General features: G+C 38.5%; 1 non-coding gene across 1 annotated transcript; it reads right to left on the bottom strand.

The window, feature by feature from the left end:
* Positions 1–8,357: 8,357 nt before the first annotated feature.
* Positions 8,358–8,464, bottom strand: LOC141658255 (small nucleolar RNA R71). Its single transcript, XR_012549150.1, has one exon. It is a non-coding gene; the product is annotated as a small nucleolar RNA R71 (small nucleolar RNA).
* Between the last annotated feature and the right edge of the window lie 13,213 nt (positions 8,465–21,677).

The raw sequence follows: 21,677 nt of genomic DNA, 5'->3' as shown, positions 1-21,677 counted from the left end.
ATTACATTGGGTTGTGTATAATTTAGTGTTGAATTTTCATTTTCCCCCACTTGCTATCGCAGTTGCCTTATTGTGAGAGGAGCAATATCCGTCACAAGTAAGACGCTTTGTACTAACTTAATACTCCCTCCATTCAACTCCACATTACAAGTTTGCTTTTTCACGTTTGCCAACGCGTGTTTTACGTGGTAAATATCTTTAGCTACGTATTTGCAAAAATTATGAAAGTTAGATATTCTTAATGTACTCCTAAAGACGAATCAAATAAGATTTCATATTAATATATATTCACTTATATATCGAGAGAAAATTGACATTGAATGTTCACTTCTGAATAGTGTACAAAAGTGAAACTTGTAACGTGGAGTTGAATGGAGGGAGTACCAAATACGGAAGATGCTTTTATTTTTTGGCGGGAAAAACTGGGCACAATGAAAGATAAAAGACAACGGTTACGCACCAACCGTTGTATTATATTGAAAACAATTACGGGTTTTTAATCAACCATTGTCATATTGCAAAATAAAGAAGGCGATTTGGCTTAACCCGTGTTTATTAATTTCAATTAAATCATTCTTCAACCAACACACATGCAAACCTTCTCCTCGGTCACTTAAAACCCTCGAACACTGAGTTTCCCTAGAACCACTAGTATTCTCCGCCGCCGCCCTCGCCATCCCCATTGCCTCTACCGTCCCCTCCGTCATCGCGAGACCGGGCCCGACTTCTCCTCTTTGAAGAAGTAATAATAAACCCTACTCCTTCGTCTCATTAACTTAATGTCTTTATTTTGTTTTTTTGTTGTGATATTATCTCCTAATTATCATAGGTTTATTGTGTGTTAAACAACACCTGTTATTTTAAGTATTTTGTGTGTTAAACAACACCTTTCCTTTTAGGTATACTGTGTGATCATTTATTTGAGACGGTACTCCTGCTATGTTGACTTAATGCTTAAAGTTAGTAGTTTATTAATTTCTGGTCTAGATATCTGCGGAAAGCGGAAAAGAAAAGATGGGAAAAAGTCAGGCGAAGAAGATTCAGGTGATGAGAATAATTTGGAATCGGATATAGGGCAAAGGCGCCATAGGGTTTACCTAGAAGCAATAGAGAGAGGGATACCTAATAAACTTCAATGGGATGAATTAACGGGGCTGCCAGATGTACCTTTGCTGCAAATTTCGCGAGTTGTATTGGTTGTTGTGTAAGAGAGTATGTACCTCTCGATTTGCCGCGTATCAATCAGTTGAGTAAAGACCTGAAGGAAAAGCTATTGGGGAGAATAAAGGTATGTATATACAATAATAAATGCTTTAGATGAAATTATCTTAGTATTCGATATGTGCTATTAGCCGAAACTAACCAAATATGCTCACCATATATGCAGGCAGCTTACACTGTCCCCCAAGAACATAATGGTTACCTACAAAAAAAGATAGGAGAATCCTCCAGAGCATGGAAGTTAAAGGTTGCTCGGAACCACGTATTCAACAAGAAGACCAGGGAGATGAACAAGAAACCACCAACGAAAAAGTATCGGTATGTCAGCCAGCAAGATTGATATAACTTTATAGGCAGTCTGACAAGTTTAAGGTAATTTATATACGACTCATTGGGATCACTTTATTAGTAATCACTTAATAAGTAAAGAAATATTCTTACGTTACTCGATACAATTCCTTTTATGAAGACTATGAATAAGCAGAACCTAGAGAACATTTCAAAGAAAGAGAGCGTCTTTCATGGTTCAAGAGGTGGTTATAGATTGATTAAGAAGAAGCTTGTAAGTACTTAATTCTTATATTATTAGGTGTTTTATACATTGGATCAAGTGCGTCCTTCATTTAGTGTTGAGTCCATAAGGTCTCTTTAGGGCCATTGGATAGAGAAGATGGGCGGCTGCGATTGAAAGGCAAAATGGAGCTTAATAATGTGTTTAACATACACTCTCTCCTATATACTCTAATTAATCTCTAATTATACTATAAATACCCTTCTCCTACTCTCTCTCTCTCTCTCTAACTTACTTCTCCCTCAACTCCCTTATCTCCCATCCAAAGAAAAAAAAAACTCTCCTCTCTTATCTCACTCTTCTCACACGACCACCCACCTTACCACCACCCTCTCTCCCTCAATCACCACCACCCACGACACCATCACCACAATCTATTCTCCCTAATTACTAAACACCACCCCACCACCACAATCACCGCTGAACTACCACTACCCTTCACCAGATCCGCCCTCACGCCGCCGCCACCTACTCTCGGCAGCTCTAAACCCATGCCGCAAACACCTCCCCACCACCACAACAACCGCTGCCTTTCTCGTTGTCAACCACCACCACCGCCACTACATACAAAATCACGTCGGCCTCCTACCACGGCCACCACATCTTCATTTTTATTTCTTTTGCCTTGAATAGTCTACACACAAAAAACTAGATCTAAAAAAAACAAAATCTACAAAAAAAGCTATATTTACAAGAAAAACAAACTCAATCTTCTAAAAAAAAATATAGCGGGGTTGCGGTTGTTGGGAAGGCGAAGGTGGTGGTTGTTGTGGGCTGTAGGTGGGTCTGGTGACGTCTCGGGGTGTGGGTCTGGTAGGGTGGTGTCCATGGGCTAGTGGGGTTGTCACTAGGACGAAGTGGGGAAGGTGGGTGTATGGTTGCGGTGGGGATTTTGCAGATCTCATTTAAAAATGGGTTTTTGTGGGGTTGCGATTGTGGGGATGGCGACGGGGTTGGTTGTGGTGGACCGTGGGTGTGGGTCTGGTGGCGTGGTGGTTGCGACCGTGTGTCTGGTGGTTCGGTGGGTTCATTTTTTTAGATTTATTATTACTTTTTTTTCCTCCATTTTTAGATCTACTAAAAAGTATAATTAATTTCGATGAACCAATAAAATAAATCCACCACCACATTTTTCAGATCTTGTGTTTTATTTTGTGAAATCCTTTTATTTTGATATTAGATTTACTAAATAAATCTCATATAATTTGTTAATTTCTAATCTTTGATCTACTTAAATAAAGTAGATTTTTGAAAAAAATAATCATATTATCTTGTTTTTTTTTGTGTTGAGTTGATTATATTGTTGACAGCTTCGGAAGTTGTTGGGTACTGGTAGATTGAAGTTATATCATAAAGGATTAAAGTTATACTATCAAGTATCAATGGACTAAAGTTATAAACTAAATGGATTAAGGTTACTCTCAATATGGACAAAAGTTACACTTAATTGGATAAAGTTACATTATTAATATGGACTTAAGTTACACTATCAAGATGGACTAAAGTTACAATCTTAATGATCTAAAATTACACTTTCAATAGGCTAAAGTTACACTATCAATATGGATTTAAGTTACACTATCAATATGGACTAAAGTTATAATCTTAATGGTCTAAAGTTACACTCTTATTAGACTAAAATTACACTCGTAAATCAGTTAAATTAATAAAATTCAAAATAAGATGTGTTAAAATTACTTTGTCGTATAAAAATTACATTTTTAGATTAATGTTACACTCTAAAAATATTATAAAGTCATAAACTTATCCTAATATTCAAAATAATCAATATAATTTAAGTCAAAATCATTTTTTAGTATAAAGTTACACTAATCAGAATTAAAGTTACACTCGTAAAAGACAAAAGTTACACCCTAAAAATACTAAAATGTCATAAACTTGTCTTAAAATTCCAAAAAAACAAAATAATATAAGTTAAAAATCAGTTTTTAGTATAAAGTTACACTATTCAAAGTTAATGTTACACTCGTAAAAGACAAAAGTTACACTCTAAAAATACTAAATTGTCATAAACTTGTGTTAAAATTACAAAAAATCAAAATAATGTAAGTTAAAATCACTTTTTAGTATAAAGTTACACTATTCAGAATTAAAGTTACACTCGTTAAAGACTAAATTTACACTCTAAAAATACTAAAATGTCATAAACTTGTCTTAAAAGTACAAAAAATCGAAATATTATAAGTTAAAATCACTTTTTAGTATAAAGTTACACTATTCGGAATTAAAGTTACACTCGTAAAAGACTAAAGTTACACTCTAAAAATACTAAAATGTCACAAACTTGTCTTAAAATTACAAAAAAATCAATATAATATAAGTTAAAATCACTTTTTAATATAAAGTTACGCTATTTAGAATTAAAGTTACACTAGTTAAAGACTAAAATTACACTCGTAAAAAAACAATTACACTCTAAAAATTTTAAAATGCCATAAACTTGACTGTGAGAAAGAAAGGCAATTAATTAGTAAATGAGTAAATAATTAGTGCATTGGTGATTTAATTAGTGATGGGTGTGCTTTTTTCTTTTTAATCTCAACCATCCACCTACTAAGATCTAAGGACTTATGGACTTAAGAAATATAAGGGACTCATTTGATCCCACCTCTCTCTCTCTCTCTCTCTCTATATATATATATATATATATATATATATATATATATAATAATAATAATAATAATAATAATAATAATAATAATAATAATCATACATATTTTGAGAGGATATCAATGTGATGATGAATAGAAGCCAAAGCTTGAAACTGTCAATCGTCACGATGCTTGGGTGGCCGGTCACACTCCTAAGAGTGAAAAGTTAGAATCTCCATATGATAAGGCCATCAAAGAGAAAATTGTAAGTTTAAATAAATATGTCACTCCTACCACCGGTGGTCGGTTATATAATTGTGAGTTTAAATAAAATTTAGTTGCATAATGGTTTTTTGTGCATGTAGAGGATCTGTGAGAAGGAGGTAGAGGAATGAAAATGGAAGCCTCAAGGACATGATGACATTCTTGCTAGGGCAATCGGCAAAGCAGAGCATCCAGGTTGTGTGAGAGGAGTATCGACGCATGTTGGTATTACTAAGTATTTTGGAAAAACTACTCGAAGGACAATGAGTGGTGATGATAGGGTATATAAATACTGTATTTTATTCAACATAATTTATATATATATGCTGAAATTATACTACTTAATCATATTCATTTCTACTACACAGCTACAAACAATGGCCAGGTTGATACTCAGAATGGTGAAAACGGAGGATAAGCCATCTGAAGAAGAGTTGGTTATGGTTCGGCAAGTCATAAAGGAAGCAGGGGAGGAGAAGGAAAAAGCGGACATGCAAACTAAAGATGACATTGCAAAGGAGAATGTGGTGGGAGTAGAAGACATGTCAAAGGATCAAGATCGGGTAGTTGAAGAGGAAGCTATGAAGGCTGTGAGGGAGGAGGTGGAGGTAGTTGATGATGACACGTTCTTATCATCTCCAAATCCGGCTTTTGACGAGGTATTAGCTACTACGACAAGTTTATAATTGATGTATATATAGTAATTAATTAAATTTATTAATTAAAGTAGTGCATGTATATATACTAATTAATTAAAAATATGAATGGCGTTTGCAAGAAGCCTTGTGTTCTTTACTACAATGCCCCTACAGTACCATCCGGCAAAATTGTTGTTGCTAGGGGAGCAGCGTTCTATTACGATCAGATTCAAGAAGTTGACGTTCAAGGCATTGCCCTCCATAAGAATTGGAGGGAAGTGGAAGTGACCAACTTATATCTGGTGGAGTATGGTACTTTAATAGTACCACTTAGTGATAATTGGCGTTTGCAAGATGTCGTGGGTTCTATTGTGCAATGGCCTAAAGCATTCATTAGTGTTGACATCTCCGGGGTAGTTATGCTAAAGCTAACACACTTTATATAATGAACGCATTTAAATTTATTAGGGTAACCTTATCTAACATATAGTAAATATTTCAATTTTTACATTTGCAGGAGTTACACGAAGCCATTATGGCTAAAATTAGGACTACTACGTCAACACCCAAAGTCACTGATTCGTCTGCCTTTCCACCCAAAATTCAAGAGGTAGTAATAATTTCAAAAATAGATTGTGAGTTTTTCCTTTTTTTCTTTTTGGTTATTTAAATTATATATGACATCTCATGTAATGTATATATATTTTTCTTTTTCTAAATTGTAGCCTGAGGTTAAATCAGACGACGTACATTATAAGCTATCTACTTTTGCTGCACACAACCCTGTTGTTCCTCTTAAAGCTAAATATCAGAGAGATGATTATAAGCAAAAATTGAATAATCCAACGCTCGTATCTTTGCACCAGCTGGCTGTAAGGAAGGCAGCTACCGAGTCTGTACTCATTATTGTGATCGAAGAGGATGTTGTGGCGAAGGTACATTTTTTATGATGGATGGGGAAGCACTGTGTCAATTTCTCGACCTTGATGAGTTAGATGCTATGCACATTTTAGTTTGGATGAAGTAAGTTCAATAATAAAACCTGTCATTTGGTTTTACTAATAGTGATGTTTATTTAAATCATCAATGAAAATAACATTCTTCGTTCCATTTGACGTAATAGGTATCTGTGTACACACATCGCTGAGGGGAACTACGTTTCTCATGACTACGGATTCCTATCACCTGAAGTGTTCTCTCAAAAGGTGCTTGGATACACATATGGAGATCACATCGATAAAATTGCTCAACGGTTGAGAACGCCCAAAAGCCTATGGTTTGCCCCATACAATGAGAATCGATATGTATAGTACTTTATTATAATGAATCACGATTCTATTCATTTATTAACACGCTTACATGCATGTATATGAACTAACCGTTCATTTTCAATATTTCATAGCAAGCATTGGCTGCTAATATAATGACAATCAATGTGAGAAAAAATATAGTGTACTGGATTGACTCTTGCGGACATAGTCCCACTGAGAAATTTGTAAATATGATAACTGAGTAAGTTTACAACCTTAATTTATAATGTCATTTGTTATTGTATGACCTTTGAAGACTAGGCTCCTTTTAATGTCCCATCAATATTACTGAGCCAAATGCTAATTATAATTTCCTGTATATATTTATGAATTAGTGTGTTTCTAGCAATTGGAGCATCATGTCCAACTATTGTCCGAATAATAGTTAGTGTATTCTTAATAATTACTCATATCATTTAATTTATGTTTATGCGAGAGGTTGATCTAATTTAGCTTATTTGTATGTGATTTATATAATAGTCTCCTCTACAACCAGACAACAACAATGCGCCTTTTTCTGTTGTTGGTCCATGTGGGAGATTATCACCCGAAAGTATATCAATATAGAGTCACCGGTTAGTGTGTTTTAATAACTATTTCAAACGTAACTTGGGTTTAATTCTGTGTAATATTCCACTTATTATGTCTATTTTGATTAAGTATATTTTGATTTGTAGTTCCCACCTTCAATCAACAACAAAGACCCAACCTATTCGGAGGAAGACATCGCCGACATGAGAATAAGTGGGCCACTTATTTTCTTTCATTAACGGATGGTCAATAGTCCGCTCATTATGTATGTTTGTATATAGAGCCATGTGTATTTATTTTTGATCACCAGGTTTATAATATTTTGATGATGGGTTGAATAGATCAATTTGTGTAATATTCTGATGATATAGAATTGAATTTTTGTAATGCGCAGCTGCTGAAATGCTATTTTGCAGTAGCATTTAGCGGAACCTGCTACTTTAAAAATAAGCATTTCAGCAGCTGTTGGAACCTGCTAAAATAATTTTTTTAAAAGAATTATTTATAAATTCGATTACGGTTAAAATAAAACCGTGGTCAATAAATATATTGACAACGGTCATATTTAAATAGAAACGCATTGACATATTCCTCCATAATGCTACGGCCAAAAATATAATATAACAAAATAAAACCGTTGTCGAATTCATGACATTTAAAACGGTTTAATAAGCATAAACTGTTATCATATTTAATATTTTACAATGGTTTGTTTCAGTAAAACCGTTGCCATAGGTTTCCGTAGAGCATTCCAACTAATACTACCATGGTTTCAATATTATAGACAACGGTTTTTGAACCATTCTTAGTATTGTATTACGGTTATTTGAACCCGTTATTTACATTTCATAACGGTTTCGCCTTTTTAACAACCGTGGTCACAAAATAACAACGGTCGATGTAATAACGGTTCCGTGTTTTGTATAACAACGGTATATCACCTTATCTAACCGTTGTTGCACCTATTATTTGTCGTATTGCTAGTGAGGATCCTCATATACTCATGGAGACTTTTTGTAACTATTGTGATGTCATTTCCCAAACGGGGGTAGCTCAAGATCAAATTCGATGGGTATTGTTTCCTTTTTCCTTGATCGGAACCACAAAGCAATGGTTGAAGAGCCTAGACAAGGCCACTCTTGGAATTGATTCATGGAAGAAGTTAGCACTTGCCTTTTACAAGAAGTTCTACCCTCCGGAGAAAACAAACATGTTAAGAGCCCAAATCACCGGGTTCAAGCAAAGAGATGAAGAGTCTCTATATGAGGCATGGGAAAGATTCAAACATACATGTCGCTCTTGTCCTCATCATTGACTAAGCGAATGGTTTCTAGTCCAACAATTTTGGAATGGGTTGTATGAAGATTCAAGGAATGTGCTTAACATAGGGTTCTAATGGAAGATTCACCGAGGTATATGACAACCAAACTTGGGCAAAGATAGAGGAGATGGCGGTTCACAACTCTAAATATAGTAGGCCAAGAAAAGCTACTAGGGGAGGGAGACATGAAGTGGACTCCGTCACACAATTGAGTGCCGATTTGGGTGCCCAACTATGCTCCCACATTGACACAATGAACTTGAAATTTGAGAAAGCCATAGACTTGATGAATGAAGCCTCTCAATCACCCAAGCAACGAGTCAATGCCATGGTGGCAACATCTTCTTGTTGGGAAATGTGTCCTCAACAATAGTGCGATCATATGATTTAAATATCATTATTAAATCTCATTTTAAAGAATACAATTGGGAAGTATTTATACTGTCAACTGGTCAACATATATCGGTAATGATTGGCTGACTAGAGTTTGACATTACTGTCGTGTGACGGTGGTGATCGCTTGACCCCTAGGTCATACCTATAGGGCAACACTCTTAATTGATCATTTAATTAATCGTATAATGTTACGAGTTAATTAAATTACTTGAAAAATTGACGGACGATTTTGGAAGTAAAATTTACGTATCAAATTGAAATGTGATTAAATGAGATACGGTCTGAGTAATCGAATTGTATCATTACTCGGATGAAATTATTGTTTAAATAAACAATTGGATTTGAATGAATTATTATAAATATGATTTATAAATTGGTAAAATATTTTGGCACAAGTAATTATGAATTACTAAATCGATTTTGTATATGACGTATTATTATTAATACGTTGATTTTTAATATGTTAAAAATACATAACAAATTTATGTCACATATGACATGTGACATATTGACATTTGACAAAAATAATATGGATCCCATATTATCATATGTGCCGAAAATGGGAGGTGGTTTAAACAAATATTGTGTTTGTTTAAATTAGTGGTAAGCATAATGATGACTAACCTAATTCTAGCCATGCACCCTACACATTATTGTAAAGAACAAATTGTGCATGCATTGGCCCTTTATCCTCCACCCTAACCGGTTTTCCATTGAAAAGAACAAGAGTTCTTTTGCTTATTTTAATTATCTTTCACCATATGAATGTGTGAGAGATTATTATTATTCATTCACTTCATATTATTATTTTTAGTGAGATAAATATAATTCTCTTCCTATACTCTTCTCCTACCCGGTTTTAGGAGCCAAAACCAAACAATTTTTGGTTCAATTTTTCACAAGATTAATATTATACTAGCTCATATAATATTAATTAGATTAAGAGTTAGTTTTGGGTATTATTCCTAAGGAGAGATCCTATACTTGGATCTTGTTTCTTCCATTAAAGGAAAGCTCAAGAACAAAAGAAAAGGAGATTTCTTTTGTGCCCATTAAACCGAAATACCCATTGTAAGAATAATGTTTCTTTCTCATTTCTTTTTATTAGTTTGCATGCATAAGTTCCACCTTTAATTTTATGACAAATTAATTATTTAAACATATATGAGTATGTTAGTATGTATAAAGATCTACTTTTCCTTCACTTCTATTCCAAATGAAGTATGTGAGAATTGTGGAAGTTTGGGACATGATCAACAAGAGTAGGGGCACAAATAAGCAAGTTAATGCTTTCCAAGCATACAAGAATGACACCCTTTACTCCAACTTTTACAATAAAAACACCAAATTTCACCCAAACTTCTCATATAAAAGCCAAAATGTTCAAAACCCTCAACCAACATACACCCACCTCCAATGAGAAATCCGACTCAAAGACTCTTTTTCAATAAAAATCAAGGATTCCAAAACCAACCCTCTTACAATCAGTCCAATGACCAAGCTTTTGATGTTAAAAAAACGGTCCTTCAAATGCAAAAGAGCCAACAAGATTTCTTTGCTCAAATGCAAAGAGATAGCCAAGCCAAAGACACTATCATCAATAATATCCTTGCTCATACCAAAATGTTGGAAACATAAATATCCTAATTGGCCTCTTCAAGTTACCAAAGGTAAAAAGGACAATTACCTCCCCAAGGTAATCCTCCTACAAGACATGAAACTATCAATGCAATCCACTTGAGGGGTAGTACACGATATGAGGGACCTAAGGAGCCAATTAAAGAGGATGATATTGAGGAAAGTGTCAAGACAAGAGATGTGATGGAACCATTGACGAGAAATCCTACAGTAGTGGAACCAACTACCAATGACTCATCAAAGAAGAGAAATGAAGAGAAGGCCAAAGAGGTTGAAAAAGAACCTATTGTGATTAGACTTCAGTTTCCAAGTCACCAAGCCAAGCCCAAGCTTGATGAACAACTTGGAAAGTTCATGGAGATTGTGAAGAACCTAGAGGTTTCCATCCCATTCATGGAGTTGATCAACCATGTGCCGGCCTATACAAAATACTTGAAAGACATCAATACCAAGAAGAAGTCCATTAGGAAGTTTTAGACCATCGCATTCACGAAGATAAGTAGTGCAATAATTCAAGGGAATTCCCCACCTAAGCTCAAAGATCCGGGATGTTTCTCCATTGCATGTTCCATTGGTGACACCACAGTAAACAAAGCACTATGTGACACTACGCCAAATAAGGCAATCAATAAGGAGCGTATCACAACGGTTTAATGCATTTAATAACGACACTTAGATTATCGTTTTCCAAATATTGGCAGAAACCTAGACCGCGATATGAGAATAACGGTTTCCCACGAAAACCGTTGTTATTATAATGTGACAACGGCTAATTAACAAACCATTATCAAAAATGTTTTAACGGTTTCCAAAAGCTCGTTATAAAATCTCTCTTATCAACGGTTGTTAGATAACTATTACCAGTTTAAGAAAACGGCATTTCAAAAACCGTTACTAAATTAGCACCAGCAACGGTTTGTGGTACCCGTTGTTATGTTATAGATACGGGTTTCTTGTAACCGTTATCATTTTCAATTATGAAAGAATGGTTTTTCAATTCAATCGTTGTCACTATTTGATTAGATTTCTCAGTTTGACCACTGCATGCAAAACTTTATCAGAACTTTAATAAATATTCAATTTGACCAATAATATTCAATTTGACCAAAATAATTCTATAAATATGTCTTCATAATGTTTTAGGTCAAAATCTAAATTATCAAACATTTACTCTTTAATTTCTCTCTAAAAAAATATGGATGGTGTATCGGAGCTACAGTCACGTTCTCGTTATGCACAACCTTTTACTTGCATTCTCCATAATCTTCCGGTTCGTTATGATGTGAATGGAAAGGGTTTAAACCCTAATTTTGGGTGGTTGACGCAAATGCTTCATGACTCCGGTTTCACTACGGTTAAAAAAGTGTACCCTGTGTCTACAAACAAGCAAGGTTTTGTAGGCTTTGCTTTTATCGAGTTTGACGAAGCCAACTGTCATGATAGTTTTCGTCAGGCAAGAAAATTAGGGGCTAGATTTGCGGGGAAAGATGCGGGGAAAGGGTACTTCTATTCGGATGCTAGACAAAAGGGCCCTTATCTATGTTTGCGACCCATGTTGATCATCTTCTGCTGAAACATTACAGGAGGCATCACATTTCTGCCACCGTGCCCATGTCAAGGGAGAAAGAGGCCATTCCACCTGCGCTGCCTGCTGATGATGAAGAGTCGATCTACGACTTGATCTATGCCGAAATTAGGCATGAAGACTATCCTAATACTTCATCAGATTTTAATTAAGTCTTTAGTTATTATCTGATATTATGAGTTATATTTTGATTATGGTGGTTATTTGAATTAAAGTTTAATTATTTATGTTATTTGTTATGTTTTAATTAAGTCGTTACACTCAAAGACAATCCACCAAATAAAATATTATAATGTCTAACTTTCTACTTATAATAATAATAATAAAAAAGAATGAAAACGGCATAATAAGATAATAATAATTGGAACCGTTATAATAATAATAATAATAATAATAATAATAATAATAATAATAATAATAATAAGACAAAATGATAACGGTTCTTTATTAAGCCGTTAACATATTACATATATCAACAATGGTTATTTTAAAGCCGTTGTCATATAACACCAATTAACAACGGTGTTTCATAAAACCATTGTAAAAACAGATCCACTGTGAAAACTGAAAAGTTTGTGATTTTAGTTTACCAATGCATGCCCTATTATTATTGGTTGTTTGACCATTATTCACCTTATGTATGCTTGCACAATTACAACGGTTCTTATAAGAACTGTCTTAGATTATGTAACTCTAAAAATAAATGAAATTTCAAAGGTATTAATAATAGAATGACTGATGGTGAACAATTCATCTTTGCCGTCGTCGCCGTCATTAATCTTTATAGCTTAAAAAAGGTAATCTCATTTTTATAGCTACTGGCTTATATATGGGTCGTACTTGGATGATTGATGGTGAAATTGGTGATCCCATTTATAATGATGGAATTGATGAATTTTAAAATTTCGTTAGTGAAGAGTTTCATCTCCACTCATCAATCCCCTGCCCTTTGTAATAGATGTGGTAATATTAGGGTTTAGCCTATCCCATATGTCAAAATAAACTTAGAAAAGAATAGTTTCAGTAGAGATTATAGGCGTTGGATTTTTCATGGAGAATTAGAGGATGAGGATGAGGAATCTGATGTAGAGGTAAATAATCATACACCTGAAGCTGATGGTTTAGATATAGGGGATGGGGCATATGATGTGCGTGTAAACAATCGTTCACCTACACCTGAAGTTGTTTTAGGTGAGAAGTTTACTGAAGATGATGGATTCGATGATTTTGAAGCTACCGGTGATGGGGAAATAAATGCTAATGATTTAATTGAGAAGTTGAGTCAATCTGAAATGCCTTTATTTACTGGTTGTAAGAAGTATACCAAATTGTCCGCGGTGTTAAAGTTATATAACTTGAAGGGGGCAAATGGGTGGAGTGATATGAATTTTATCGATCTTCTAGCTTTGCTATGTGACATGCTTCCTGACGGTAATGTTCTTCCGAGTCGGACATATGAGGTTAAAAAATATTATTAAAGAATTGGGCATGGAATATGAGAAAATACATGCTTGTCCTAATGACTGCATATTGTACCGTAAAGATTATGAGAAATTATCATATTGTCCGCACTGCTCTGTATGGCGTTATAAGACTAAGAAAGGGATCCCAGCTAAGGTGTTGTGGTATTTTCCAATAATACCAAGTTTCATAAGGATTTCTTTGAATGAAGAAGATTCAAGAATGTTGACTTGGCATAATAGTGAAAGGATTGAATATAGAAAGTTAAGACACCCAGTGGATGGTCAACAGTGGAAAGAGTTTGACGCTAAATATCCTGACTTCGATAAAGAAGCAAGGAACTCGAGTCTAGTGCTCTCCACAGATGGAATGAACCCTCATAGAAACATGAGTACCCAACACAGTACTTGGCCAGTTGTGTTGGCCATATATAATTTTCCCCATGGGTTTGCATGAAACGGAAGTATCCGATGTTGTCTTTGTTGATATTTGGCCCTCGACAACCTGTAAATGACATAGATGTGTATTTGGAACCACTTCTAGATGATCTAAAGATTCTGTGGGAAAGAGGGATACCAGTGTTTGATGGTTATAAGAAGAAAAGTTTCAATCTGAGAGCTATGTTATTGTGTACAATAACTGACTTTCCGGCGTACAACGATCTTTCTGGACATATTGTACATGGGAACGAGGCTTGCCCATAGTGTGGGGCGATGTTGAAACAGAATATTTGAAGCATTATGGCAACCATGTGTACAGGAGAATTCGTCGATGGTTATGCCCTGATCATCATTATCGTAAGCTTCAAAAGGCGTTTAATGGGTGTCCTAGACAACGTGGGAGTCCTCATACTTTGAATGGTCATGAAGTGTATGAGAAAGTGAAAGATATTGAGAACGTATGGGAATAAGGGACCTAAGTTGTCTACTCGTGGTTATAAAAAAAACATATTTTTTACCAAACTTCCGTGCTGGCGTGACCTCCCGGTTAGACATTGCCTAGATTTTATGCACATTGAAAAGAATGTTTGTGATAATATAATCAATACTCTGCTGAATGTTCCGGGTAGGATAAAAGACAACAAGGCGGCTAGGGATGATATGGTTGAGATGGGTATTAGGCCCGAGCTGGCAGCTAAAACAAAAGGAATCGGACTTTTTTGCCGTCTGCAGCTCATACGCTTTCAAAAAAGGAGAAAAAAGAGTTTTTCCAATGCTTGCATGTAATACCCCGTATTTTATTATCGATTGAGCGAGATATTATTATTTAGTAGTATCGTAAAAGTAATTAAATCATGTTATTATAGTAATGGTAAAAGCGTAAGGGTAATTAATTGATTCATATTGTAAGATGAGTCGGGTTTATAGTTTTAGGTGGCATGTTGGGTCAAGATGTTATAACCCATTTACTCACTTACCCATTTACCATTTTACCACTCACCAAAACCCTAAAACCAAACCCTAAATCAACCTTAAAACCTAATCCCCTCCCTACCGTCATTTTTACACATCATCATCATCAAACCTCTTTTCCTCCACGCCGCAAGCCTCAATTACAGTCAACGAGCGCACGCCGGTGAGTGTGGAGGGAGTAGGGTCTGCCGTGAGTCTAGGGAAGCTGTTGCTGGTGGACGAGGGTGGTCGTACTTGCCGGAATAGCGCAGATCGACGGCCGTCGTAGGTAAGGTCCCCTGTTTTCATTTCTGTCACGCTAGTTTGATCTGGGTTGTACGTCGTTTAGGGGCTGTTATAGCAGTCGTCGGGGTGAGGGATGTGTTGCTGGTTGTGAGTCGAGTCGTGTGGTGGTAGGTTGAGTGGTTGTCGTCGCTGTTGGTGGTTGCAGTGGTGGCGATCAGGCGCCGGGGTTGATATGGGTGGTTCTGTTTCATTTCAGACATAGGATAATGGGGTGGCACCACCGTGGACTCGGGGGAGGTCGAATCGGTGGTGCCACGTGTGTCAGAGTCGCCGTTCGACGGTGGTGTCAAGGGTGGTGGTTAGACGAGGTGGCAGGGATGTGTCGTGGTGGCAGACGAGTCAGAAATGGGCATGTTGTGGCGTTTTGTGGCGGGCGGCCGCAGGGGGTGTTGGTGGTGGTGGTTCGACCACCGGCGTGGGTCGACCACGTTGGTGGTGGTTGAGGTGACCAGGCCGGACAGTGTCGAGCCCGGTGGTCGGTGAGGGCTGGTGGTTGTTGGAGGGAGTTGTGTCGGGTTGAAGGGGGTGCGTTTGTGTGTCGGGTTGAGTTTATTGTTTTTGGGTATTTTTGTTACGGTTTCTATTTTTAGTAAGTCGGAAAATATGTACATTATTATTATTTCTATTATTAGTTTTAGTTATTAAGTCGATATTAAGTAGCGATGACGGAATTATATATTTAGGCTTTGAGTTGGGATTCTATTTCGGGAAGGTTACTATTTTAGTAACCTGCTATTTTTAGTAAGTTGCTATTTTTGGAAAATTCCCATTTTAGGAAACTTTCTATTTTGGGTAACTTACATTTTTAGTAACTTCTAATTTGGGAAAGTTTCTACTTATAGTGACCCTTGAGTATGGGAACGGGAATAGTTAAGTGAATTAATTATGTTATGTATATGTTTAGGTGGCGAGTTTCGGGTAGAGTACTTCGATCTGCAGCTTAGCTTATTACCGCTATTTGAGGTAGGGGAATACACTGGACTTGATATAGTACTATGTGATCGGATTGATCAATCGGTGATTTAAATGTTATAATATGATTGTCGATTTAATTAGTTAAGTATTATCGTTGAACTGCTTTTAATATATTATCATCGGAGTTGGTGGAGGTGGAGGTGAGTATGGTGTGGTGATAAGGCCCGTGCGGGTTCTCAGACTTGCCCCTGGTGTCCTCACCGCGTCTTTGGCAGATCGGCTACGGTCGATGTATAGTCTACCGGGGATCGGTATGGTCAAGTTGTCCGGTTATGAGTTGTGATGGCGGTGGTGGTGATGGAGGAGCATGTGTATTATGTTGTTGTTTTATTGTATTACCTACTCGCCTTCGCGTGACCACCGTGTATTCGTGTACGCCGTGATGATCCAATTATTGGTGAGCAGATTGACAGTATTTCGTAGACCGATGGGAGCTGGCCGGGAAGAGAGCTTGGATGACTGACTTAGTGCCTAGCCCACCTTAGTCTTATTAGTAGTTTTATCAGACTTTATCTTTTGGTCGTATTTTGAGACTTTGTTTTATTTCCAGTTGTAATCTCACTATAAACATTTTAATAAAGTACCGTGTTTTCTTCCCTTTGTTATCTACTTGCCTCGGGTTTTAGAGATGGTAACACTCGCATTTATCCGAGGAGTCCTAGTTCATGCCCTTAAATAAATGGGGGTGTTACAAAGTGGTATCAGAGCGAACGATCCTCATGCCTAAACCAATGAATCTAATGAATTTAGGAAGAGTCAAATAAAATGAACCCCTGGGATAGAACTCGTTAGAGCACACTAAAGGTAAGGGATGAGTTAGGGGCCCCCTCACACCGAACCATTGGCCCTCTCGCTTGACCCGGTACTTTGAGATCATATGAGAGAAAAGGGTAGAGTAGGAAAGTTGTATGATATTGAACATGAAAGACTATTCTATGATATGAGAAATTAGGCAAGGTGATATGCTGTTAGTATGAGTACACATGTGTTTGTTTGTGATTCGGAGGTAAGAATTGGCATGATAATGAAGTAAGATATATATATGATGCTTAAGATTTTAAGATGGATGTTATGTCTAGTGATATGCGGTTATGTGATTCCTGAACCATGTTAGCTAGATATGTAGGGTAGGAGATGATTAGAATTGGCTAGAGTAGCCGATGTAATTCTAGTGTTGCAGGGAACATTACTAACTCTCCTAAATTTTTATAGACATGCCTCCGAAAAGGGATACCGCTGCTAATGACACCCAAGCGGAGTTGAATAGGCTCCGAGCTGAGAATGAGGCCCTAAAGGCCAAACGAGTGGATCCGGGAAAGATGAGCACCATTGTGGCAAGGCATAACCCCACAATATTCACTGGAGAGGGGGAACCTCAATTCTTTGGAATGGTGTAGAGAATTCACCAATCTGTTTGAGCCGATAGCATGTCCTAAGAGCCGCAGTGGATCAAGTCGCCAACTATCTTAGGGCCACATTGCCAGTGGATCGTGGACCAGAATAAGGTGGAGATACGACAGGTTGCTAGGGATCTTGAGACGGGACATGTGTCTTGGTTGGAATTCCAAGAGCTTCTGAAGAATGAGTTCATGCCCGAGTTCCAAAAAGCCAAGCTACGGGAGGAGTTTGACACTTTCAAGATGACAGAAGACATGATAGTGGAGGCTTATCATCGGAAATTTCGACAGTTATCCTCATACATTGATGACTTTGGGCAGAATGAGGCTATGCTAGCTATGAGGTTTGAGCGGGGACTCACTATGGACATCAAGAAGAGGCTCACAGCAGCTCCACCCACCACAGTTCAGACATTTACTTGAGGGTCTGGTGTGCTGAGAGGCTCTCGAATGATCAAGGCCGATAAGAAAGGCAAGGCCGAGAAAAGGAAGCTGGAGACCACGAGCGATAATACTGGGGCAAAGAAGCAGAGTTCGGGCAGATATGGTGGGTACTCCACTAACAGAGCCCCAGGGGGTATGAGAGCTCGAGTGGAGGCGGCTTCAGTGGACACCAATGGGGAGGTAGCTCTCAAGGGGATTACTTGTTTTGGCTGCGGAAAGACAGACACAAGAGGTTTGAATGCCGATCATCCGGGGTGAATCAGTCGGTGGATACAGGGCACCTATGTCCGGGTTCAGGTGGCTCTCGTTCGTGGGGTCCGGGTATAACAGCTTATCGCACACCTATGTCTGGCTATGGGGGAGGTGCGAGGTCCGAGCTAGTAATGCGCTTACTGGGAAGCTACAACAATTACCAGAACCGTAACCAGCAGAGTCAGCAGAGTGGGAGTACCAACTTTCAGAGGACTGCAAATGAGGGGAACAAACAATCTGGAGCAGCTTCTTCAAGTCAGAGTGGGGCTAACTCCAGTGGCAAGCTCTTTGCCATGGGCAAGGAGGCAGCTAAGAATGACGCTCATGTGGTGACTGGTACATTTCCTGTTAACTCTATACCCACCTTTGTGTTGTTTGATTCCGAGCTACACATTCCTTTATATCTCATGAACATGCTAGAGTCTTAAACCTTAAGTCATATGATAGAATTGTTGATTCGGTAGTGGTACCTTCGGGGAGTCGGTGTCTTGTGATAGAGTCTACACTGGGCACCAATCCGATCGGGAGGTTGTGTTTCACTGTGACCTTATAGAGTTTCCATTGGGGGGTTTTGAGGTGATTCTGGGGATGGACTGGTTAGGGAAATACAAAGCTTTTATCGATTGCTATCAGAAGAAAATCTCATTGAGGGGACCTAAGGGAGCTAGGGTGTCTTATAAGGGGTATGTGGTCAAGCCAAGAGTCAAATTCATATCTCAAAACACCCTAAAGTCGAGTCTGAGGAAAGGGGATCAGTTGATCTTGTGTCAGATGTGGGATAGTGAGTCGGAGACTCCTAAGGTGTCTGAGATTCCAGTGGTGAGGGAGTTCGAGAGAGTATTTCCGGAGGACATTCCAGGGTTACCACCGAGAAGAGAAGTGGACTTTTCCATTGATCTGAAGCCGGGCACATGGCCGATTTCTAAACCACCTTACCGTATGGGACCAAAGGAGATGGAGGAATTGAAGAAACAGTTGGATGAGCTAGCAGAGAAAGGTTACATACGGCCTAGTGTTTCACCTTGGGGAGCACCAGTGTTGTTTGTCAAGAAGAAAGATGGAAGCTTGAGACTTTGCGTGGATTACCGTGAGTTGAACAATGTGACCATCAAGAACCGTTATCCTTTGCCAAGGATCGATGATTTGTTCGATCAATTAAGTGGAGCCGGAGTTTTCTCTAAGATCGATCTGAGGTCGGGTTATCACCAGTTGAGGATTAAGAACGAAGATATACCTAAGACCGCTTTCAGAACCAGGTATGGGCACTATGAGTTCGTGGTCATGCTATTCGGGTTGACTAATGCGCCAGCAGTGTTCATGGACTATATGAATCGAGTGTCCAGTCCTTATCTGGACAAGTTCGTGGTTGTGTTCATCGATGATATCCTGGTGTACTCCAAGAACGAGGAAGAACATGAGGAACATTTGAGGTTAGTATTGAAAACCTTGGAGGATAACCAGCTATATGCCAAGCTGAGCAAGTGCGAGTTCTGGTTGAAGAAAGTTGCTTTTCTGGGGCATGTGATTTCCAAGGAAGGGGTGTCGGTTGATCCTAGTAAGATTGAGGCAGTGACAAGATGGCAGAGTCCTAAGAATGTGGGTGAGATCCGAAGCTTCTTGGGGCTAGCAGGTTATTACCGAAGATTTGTCAAGGACTTCTCAAAGATCGCAAGGCCATTGACGTCATTGATGCGGAAGGAGAACAGGTTTGTTTGGGATGAGAGTTGTGAGGAGGCGTTTCTAACCCTCAAAGAATGTCTCACTACAGCTCCTATCCTTGCACTACCAGATGGGAATGATAATTTCGAGGTGTATACTGATGCTTCCAAGAAGGGTCTGGGGTGCGTATTGATGCAGAACGGGAAGGTAATCGCTTACGCTTCTCGACAATTGAAGACCTATGAGGAGAATTACCCTACTCATGATCTAGAGTTGGGGGCAGTGGTGTTTGCGCTTAAACTATGGCGACATTATCTTTATGGAGCTACCTTCAAAGTGTTTTCCGATCACAAGAGCTTAAAATACATTTACACACAAAAGGAGTTGAACATGAGACAGAGGAGATGGATCGAATTGATTGGCGATTATGACATGGAGATACTTTATCATGAGGGGAAGGCGAATGTCGTAGCTGATGCTTTGAGCAGGAAATCCATCCATGCTTTGAGCAGTGCCAGATCTAGGGTGAGGATGCATAATGAGCTGCGAGAGATGGGAATCCACATGATCCGGAAGGGAGAGACTCTTGGGGACTTGACCGTTGAGCCGGAGTTATATGAGGAGATCCGAGAGTTACAGGAAGCCGATGCTAGAATTCAGAAGTGGCGCAGCGCAGTAGAACAGGCAGAAGCTGGGGTTGATTCCGAGTTTGGTATCCATACTGATGGTAGTCTGAGGTTTGGAGGACGGTGGTGTGTTCCGGATAATGAGGAGCTGAAGAGGAAGATTCTTAATGAGGCACATGCTACACCATACTCAGTTCATCCTGGGGGAGATAAGCTGTACAAGGACCTCAAGAAAACTTTTTGGTGGCCGAATATGAAGAGGGAAGTTGCTGAGTTCGTAGCTCGATGCTTGACGTGCCAGAGAGTGAAGGGTGAACATAAGAGACCGCAAGGGAAGGTTCAACAATTAGATGTGCCAGAGTGGAAGTGGGAGAGTATTTCCATGGATTTCATTGTTGGGTTGCCTCGAACTCAGAGAGGTAACAATATGATTTGGGTGATCGTGGATAGGCTAACCAAGTCGGCTGACTTTATTCCCATGAAGGATACTTGGAGTAAAGCTGAGTTGGCTAAGGCTTATGTTCAGTATGTGGTGAAGCTGCATGGTGTGCCCAAGGACATCATTTCCGATAGAGACTCCAGGTTTCTATCCAAATTCTAGCAGAGTTGCGATCATTAATGGGTACTCGATTAAAGATGAGCACCGCTTTTCATCCAGCTACGATGGTCGACAGAGAGGACTATTTAGACACTCGAGGACATGTTGAGGGCTTGTGTTTTGGAGTTCGGTGGGTCTTGGGAGGATAGACCAGGGGTTGATTGAGTTTTCATACAACAACAGTTATCACCCTAGTATTGGGATGGCTCCATTTGAGGCTCTATATGGCAGAAGTGTAGGAGTCCCGTATGTTGGGATGATCGAGCCGATGCGGTAGTTTTGGGACCGAGAGATGATTCGGAGATGATTGAGCAGGTGCGATCATTCGACGAAGATGAGGGCTGCCCAGACCGGCAGAAGAGCTATGCTGACGCTAGGAGAAGCGACATTTCTTTCAAGGTGGGAGAGAAAGTACTTCTTAGAGTGTCTCCGATGAAGGGAGTGATGAGATTCGGGAAGCGGGGGAAGTTGAGCCAGAAGT

The sequence above is a fragment of the Silene latifolia genome, chromosome 5 (assembly GCF_048544455.1).
Source record: "Silene latifolia isolate original U9 population chromosome 5, ASM4854445v1, whole genome shotgun sequence".
In the NCBI taxonomy this organism is placed as follows: domain Eukaryota; kingdom Viridiplantae; phylum Streptophyta; class Magnoliopsida; order Caryophyllales; family Caryophyllaceae; genus Silene; species Silene latifolia.
This window is presented reverse-complemented; position numbering and strand designations above follow the sequence as displayed.